This window comes from Nyctibius grandis, chromosome 27 (assembly GCF_013368605.1).
Source record: "Nyctibius grandis isolate bNycGra1 chromosome 27, bNycGra1.pri, whole genome shotgun sequence".
NCBI classification, from domain to species: Eukaryota; Metazoa; Chordata; class Aves; order Nyctibiiformes; family Nyctibiidae; genus Nyctibius; species Nyctibius grandis.
The window spans coordinates 505,000-512,623 of NC_090684.1; positions in this window are offsets into that span (position 1 = coordinate 505,000).

A 7,624-nucleotide genomic window follows, 5' to 3' on the forward strand; every position below is an offset into this window, starting at 1 on the left:
TTCTTCCAATAATAAGAGTGGAAAACTCAAAAATATACATCACACAAGTGAGAACCCTCCCCAGAGCAGCAGCCAGGCAGGTGCCTGCTTGGGAGCTGCGTGTGAAAAGAGGAAAGAAAAAAAAGAAAGCAAATCATTCAGGATTGAGTAGGTGCACAAAGCAGGAGTGTGGCGTGGGTGTGAGCAGCGTAACAGGACTTGGGAGCTGCGGCACAGCCCTGTATGTACTGGAGTTAATTTGGTTAATTGTCCGTCCCCCATCCCCGGGCTGTGCCGTGGGGCGCAGGGCTCCTCTCCCTGCCCAGCGGGAAGGGTTCTGCCGAGGGCCTAATCTTCCCACACCGTGTTTGAACTGGACTTTTAACAGACTCCTACTGTCTGCCAAATCATAACTAACAAGCTTTTATGCTGCAACACTCAGGGTATGGCAGAGAGCTTTAACCGAAGCCTAACCAGCAGCGGGTTGAAGAGCTAAGGTCGGGCAGCAGCGCTGCCGCAGCACGTGGGTGAGCGCAGGCAGGAGCCAGCGGCAGCGCACGGGCGAGTCCCCAAACACAAACCCTACTTCCAGGCTGGAAGCCATCGCTGGCGAGCGATCCTGTGCAGTGATGGGGCGAAGGTGCTTGGAGCATTGCAGAAAATGCCTTATTACAGCAAAATGGTGCGACTCTGGATTTCATCACTTACCTCTCATCAGGGAAAGGCACCACACTGGAGTGGGAGCCCGTGCGCCGACCCGCAGGCAGCAGCTCTGCCCAGCCAACCCACGGGCGAGCTGGCGCTGGTGCCGCTGAGCGATTTATACACCACCAACTCACGTACCTCCCTGCTGCATAATTCATACCTTTTTAGCAGAAGATAAAAACTTCACAACTGCTCATGTGCGAGTGTTTATTAACGTGGAGGCTGCCAGACAGACCGTGGATTTGGAAGGAGCTCTTGAGAAAGAGCCAAAGTCTGTCCTCTGTAAGCAGATTTCTTTTTTTGAAAGCTACTGCCTGGTAGGTAACAGGCTCCAAGCGCTTCTCTGGTGGTTGCTGAAGAACTTGGAGCATCGTAGAAGCAGAAATAAATAAATAGATCCTTTTCTTTAGGCGAGGCCGAGTGCTGGATGTGCCGCGTTGCTCGTGTTCCTCTCCTGCACAGAGCAGTGAACCAGGCACAGAGAGAGGAGAGAGGAGCGTTCATTCCCACGAGGAACAGACAGGATGAAAAACAAGTTTTAAGTCATGTTCCGTGCAAGGTTGTTTATAATGCCTGTAACTATTTTTAAACCCGGGAAATGAAGGGCTGCTAGCTGCAGAGAGCCCTGGAGGGTCCGTGCGGTGTGTTACACATCGCTGTCAGGTGAACAGGAGCGGACACGCGGTACCCAGCAACCGGCACGGGGACATGGGTGACGCCATCCCTCCCTGCCCCGGCCGCAGGCACCACCCGGGCAGGCGGCTCCGCACACCCGCTGCTGGGGTGACACCGACCTTCACGGGACAAAGTCACTGCAGAAACCTTCCCAAAGGCAGCGCTGGGGAAAAGGGCAGCTTCTGGGTGCAGAGGAGGAGTGTGGCAAGGCCGGTCGTGCGGAGCCGCCTGCTCTGCACACCCCGAGCAGCGGGACGGGGGCACGCGGGGCAGGACGGGGGCACGCCGGGGCAGGGAGCTCTGGCCCGGCAAAGGGCTTTGAAGGGCTTTGAAGAAAAGCCGTGTATTGTAAGAGCAGACTGGCAGATAGATTTCAGGGTGTTTTTCTGTTCTATCTGGACATATGGATACAGGAAATCTTTGGAGACCTTGAAGAAGAAAAGCGCCTCCCTTTGCATTGCAAACCGATGGCGCGTCTAAGAATAGCCTCTGAAGGGAGATGCAAGACGAGTGACAGGAGGAATTCAGCACCTTTTCTACTGTGCAATGGTCTTGAAATTTAAAAAGTAAAATATGAAGCAGAACGCAGGAGAAGGGGAATAGCCCGTCACGCTGAGGACATTTGGAGGAGTGTGCTATTATGTAAAGCGAGCCAGGGAAAGGTTAGCAAATACCACCCCTTCCCCGGGGAGCCCTTCTCTTGCAGGAGTCGTCAGCGCGCTGGCAGGCTAACAGCTCCTCTCCGCTAATTCTCTAGGTCATAAGCAAATTAAGACAGAAAAGCTGATCCGCTATCAATCTACATTAGGCACGGCCGACCAGCTCACCTGTCTGGGAGCTGCTGCTTCACAGGAAGGTTAGGACTGGGAATATCAAAGTCTGGTCATTAAGCCAAGCACATTTTCTCCTGGCTCAGCTGGGCTGGGCAAAGGGGCACCGGGGGATTACGGGGCTGCAGGATCCGGCCGCTCCTGTGCACCCTCGGGGGGGGAGAACGACGCCCCAGGACTTGCACTGCTGCTGCTTCACCCCCTTGAGATCGCCCGTGGCTGGGGGCCGCAGCCACGCTCCATGGCCGGGGGCTCTGGGGGGCACCAGCTCGGTCTGGCGGGCGCTGGGCGGGGAGAGCTGGGGTCCAGCCAGCTCCTGCTCACCTTGAAAACCTGGTGCCGGCTCACACTTGTGCAGCTCGTGATTTGGAACGGGACAGACCGGGAGAACATCACGCACGGGCCCTCAGAAGCTCCATCCCCAGGCAGGAGCAGGAGATGGAGGGTGGCGGGGTGGGCAGAGGCTTCCCTGGGAGCAGCCCAGGTCTCTCCCAGCGAACCCCGCCGAGCCGCAGAGCCGGCTTCAAACACAACCGCTGCCCACGAAACCTCCAGAGTCACGTTTGCGGTGAACAAAACCACCCACCCGCACGCAACACAGCCCTTCAAACCCTGCCTTTAATCTCAGGTTCCAGTAACAACCCTCTCCCCATCCAATTACTTGTCTTACAATTGACGTCGCAATATTAAATTCCTAAGAACTAAAGTGCTTTGAAAACATAACCTACTTTAAAGCAGACAAGATTTATAGTGGAAGCACTTACTTTCGAGTCCTTGGCGCTCTCAGTCGCTGGTGCCTGATGAGCAGCCCCTCAAACGAGGCCTCCGAGCACGTGGGCTGGGTGGCACCTGCCGGGGCCGTGGCAGGCTGAGGCCCGGCCGACGACGGCCCTGCCCACGGCCAGAGCCGGGCTGTCACGCTGTCCAACAGTAAAGAACCATTCGCCGTACGTCGGATCAACGCTGCCAGAGCAGGAGACAGGACCAGCACACGTCGCCGCGCAGTGAGCCGTCCCAGGGGGGGACCCCGCTGCGCTGCGCTGGCACCGCGGGCTCACTGCACCCGGGAGCAGCTCAGACGTAACTCGGGGAATCTTCCCCGCGGTGCCGGCAGCCAGTGTCGGGCCAGGCAGGCGGCCGTACCCCGGCACACGTTTCTGCCTGGCCTCATCCCTATACACACACTGCTGTGCTAACCCAAGTGGAGAGGCATTAACTTTCACTCCTGAAACAAGGTGCAATTAGTTGGGCATAAAAGAACACTGAAGTGATACTAATTACCCTCTAAAAGATGAATAGACTTGAGTCAGAGAAGCAGAAAATTACCTTTGTGGGAAATCGGCTTCAGAGTTTACACCGAACCAGCGGCGGTGGCTGGGTGGGCACCGCGAGGGTCAGCGCCTCCGGGCCAGCCCCGAGCCCCACCATGGCCCAGCAGGGCCCTGGGTACCACAGCGGGGTCCGCATCCCACCCGCGTCCCACCGGGGTCCACATCCCACCCACTCTGCCAGGCGGGAGGACGCTGTGCAGCTGCAGCTGCAGCATCTCGACCCCCGACGTGAAGAACTTGCCTTCTAACAGCAGTTCCCGAGCACCTTGACTACCCCATTTTGTTTATCCCTGGAAACCGTCCAGGTTTTTAATTAGCCCTTAACTATTCCCTACCCATTTAGCAGCGTTCAAGGAATCGATCCTGCTATTTTCACATCCATCCCGCAGGCTCCCCAGCGCTGCCGCACGGCCCTGTGCTGATCAGTCACCGCTTCCGATAACGGCACGTAATTCATTGCGACAAACCCTCCTCGGTGCAGCCAGCCCGGAGCTGGGCAGCAGCTCTGCGGACGGGCCGAAACCTTCATGTTCCCATCAAAGCTACTCCCGGATTTATGCTTATGGGAAAAGCTCGTGGAATATGTTGTGGGAACTAAAGCTTAAAAGGCAAATGGAGCAGCGGTCCAGGAGGGAACCTGCTCCCAGGCACCGCTGCTGCCTGCTCTCCCTGTGGCACAGGACTCGCTGTACCTGCAGCACAGGCTGTTCGCTCCAGCCGGGCTTTGAACGCTCTTCATTTACAAGGTGCATTAGTTACCACTATGACATGCAGCTAATTTAAAAACAAGAGTTATCAGCAAAAAAGCAGTGCTGGCCCTGGTGGCTTCCAACAAGCACAGCCGAGCGTTTCGCTGGGCTCATGCTGCACCTGCGGATCCTGCGGGATCCATCACCGCAGGCGCTGGCGGCAGAGCCCCGGCCCCACAGCCCCCGGGCTCGGCACCCCTCGGCCGCTGTGTACGGTGCTTTGGGGTAGGAACAGCTCCCTCCAGCTGGACAAAGCCGGAGGAACCGCGCCGCTGCCAAGGGATTTCTAGCGAGCCGTGGGAAGTGTCAGTCGCTTTGCAAAGGTGCGACTGTTCCCAGAGCGGAGCGTAACCGGAGCTCTCGGGCAGACCAAACCCCTCCCTGGCACTGGGATATCGGCTCTCGGAGGAGCGGTGTCCTCCCTCCGCGTGTTCCCTTCCCGGCCAGCGCCCCACAACCCGCTCCTCCGCCGCCAGCTCCAGGGACCAGCTGCCCCTCGCCATTAACCAGCATTAACCAGTGCTGCAAACCTCAGCACGGCCAGGGCCCTCCCAAGGCAGCAGCAGAGCCACGGGCACGTGGGCCAGGGCCAGCCGTGGGGCTGCGGGGCCCGTGGCCCCCCGTCACACCCACAGCCTGGCTCAGGGACACGCGTGCGCGTGGCTCCTGGCATCGCTGCCCTCCTCTGCGGCCGGGGCTGGAACACGCTGTAAACACGGATAAATATTTAATGTTCAGAGAGAGAGTTTTTGCGCTGACCTGGATTTCTTTCCCCCAGACACCCTGCCGGGACCCAAGGGGATGGCGTGGGGCAGGAGCACGGCCCCCAGGGCTCACAGCAGCCCCCGCCTCATCTCCCTGCCTGGCTCTCGGGGCTCCTACTCGGAGGGCAGGGAGGGTCTGCACCTGCCCAGCTCAGTCCAAAAGCCAGTCGATAAAAATCCGTGAAGGGTTTGGTAACGTGTGTGCCTGGAAAGACAAACAAACAGGGCTTAATGAAACCTTTATTTTAAAAATATGTTTTTTAATTTAAATGCAAATTGGGTGCTGTGTTATCTGGAGGTCACTTGCACTGACACACTGCTTAATTAGCAGGGATGAGGCTCAGGAAGCAGAGGCAGCTAATGGCTGGCCCTTTCCTGTGCATTTGTTTTAAGTTAATTAAAATTTTTCAGAAGGGGATCCGTCCTGCTCTGCAGAACAGCTCCTCACTCTCTTCAGCCAGTCCTTTCCTAGGCCAAGCACGCTGCCAGGGACGCTCTCAGCAGGCTATTAGCTATTAATCGAGTCAGGCACATTTATTTCTGCATCCTGAAATCCCCTTTGGCGAGCCACAAATCACAGCCCACTGCTCGATAGATGCGCCTGCAACATCCGCGTCAGGCAGAACGGCATCAACGATAAATCTGAGCAAGGACACGGGAGATTTTTCTAAATGCTGGGATGAATTACACGTATAAGTCTTCGGAAGAGACATTAAACCTAATGTGAAATTGAACCTTCACAGCGATGAGCGGAGCAGTTATCCCCCGTGTTACAGGCGAGTTATGTGCGAGAGGATCTCATTTAGAGGAAATCTGCCTCTGCCAGGAGAGATGGGCTGGAATGGAGCCGTGATCTGTGATCCGCGCCCTCCGAGACTGGGGACGGAGCTTTAACCCTTCCCTTGGCCCAGCTCACCTCGTGCCGCTGCTGCCCGCCGCACACGGACCCCCAGCCCGGGCACGGAGCGGGGTCCTGCCGGCTGCGAAGAGCTGCTGAACCCGCACGGCTCGGCCACCTGGGCTTGTCACACGGCCCAGGGGGTGGGACAGCTCTGCCACCCCTGCTCCCCGTGATGGGCTGCGGCGCGCTCCCCTCCGCAGGACGCAGCAGCTGTGAGACAAACCCCGACACGAAACATCCCCAGCAGAAGGCGGCAGCCAAGCAGGAGTGACCCCGCGGCAGCGGCGGCTCCCCCCGGGCGCGCGGCCGAACGCAGCAGCCGTCAGGGCCGTCGATAAACGCTCACGGTTTAATCAGCGTAGGTCCCTCCCCAGCGCAGATCGATAGCATCTCATTGGGAGAAAATGAGATAAGCAGCAGCCTTAATAGCGCTCCATTTCCCTGCAAATAGGAGCCCAGTCCGGGCCTGCCTCCCAGGGCAGGGAGAGGCCCGTGGCTGGAGGCCCGGCTCCGAGGTCGCCCCGCTCTCCGCTGTGCCGCGCTTCAGCCCATTTCCCATTCCACAAGAGCTCTCCTCCTCCCTCCCCATCCCCGACCCGGCGGGTCCGAGCCCACCCGCCCTCCTGAAGCCTGTTGGAAGTCTCATCCCCAGCAGCAGGCGGACACACGACAGGAGCCGACAGCCCCTCGCTCACCTGACGACGGGATCCACAAGCAGTCACGGCGTGTTCGCGCGCCCGGTGCCGCCCGCCCCGCAGACACCCGCGCCCGGTCCGTGCTGCCGGGCCCTGGTGCTCCCACGACGCTGCAGGCGGCCGCCCATCCCGGGGGGAGGTAACCCCGCTCCCTGCCGCTGGTTCTCCCAGGTAGCTGCTTCAGGGCAAAAGCCATAAAAATTAGCATTTAGAGTTTATTTTTTCCCTGTACTTGCCTGCCTACAAATGCCTGGTTTCATCCTGAAAAAGGATCCTGTGTCTCTTCCAGCTTCCTACGCGTGGGGAGCAGCAGCCCCGAGCCCGGGGAGGGCTCCTGGCACAGGCGAGAGCTGCGGCTGCCTTGGCACCGGAGCCGGCCCTGCCACAGCCCTGCCGGGGTTCCCACACACCAAAGGATTGGCTTCTCTTTCCATCTCGGTTATTTGCTCGTTCCCTTGTTAAGCACCAACCCCAAGGACTCGAAAGGCTGGGCTCCATTTGCAGAAGGCAAAGCTGTTGCCCCACGAGGAGAGGACAGGACCTTCCCAAGCGGGAGCCTGGAGGGACCCAGGGACAGCGGGGGCTGCTCCCGGAGGGGGAGCGCGTCCCCAGGGCTGCAGCAGCTCGGAGGGCTCTGCCAACCTCCCGGGACACGCACCCCTTCTCCCCATGCCGGGTCACCGAAGCCGTCACACCGACGTGCCCATCGGCTCCGGCACCGCACCGGCTGGGCATGGGGCAGGCGCTCACGGCATCGACCAGCAGCATCGCTCCCAGGCCTGGAAACACACCTGAAGGGGCCACAAGCTCCCGCGGGAGGGGAGGAGCAGAGGAGAATCTGGCAAGTGGGAAGGAAGGTGGTTTAATGAGGTATCCAGTATTTTAAACCACCGAAGGATTAAAGCAAGGAAGGGATGGGATCTTCCACAAAAACTCAGTCATTAGCGAAGCCCGAGGGTAGATGCAATTGTTTTCTGTTTTTTCCTCTCTTTGAT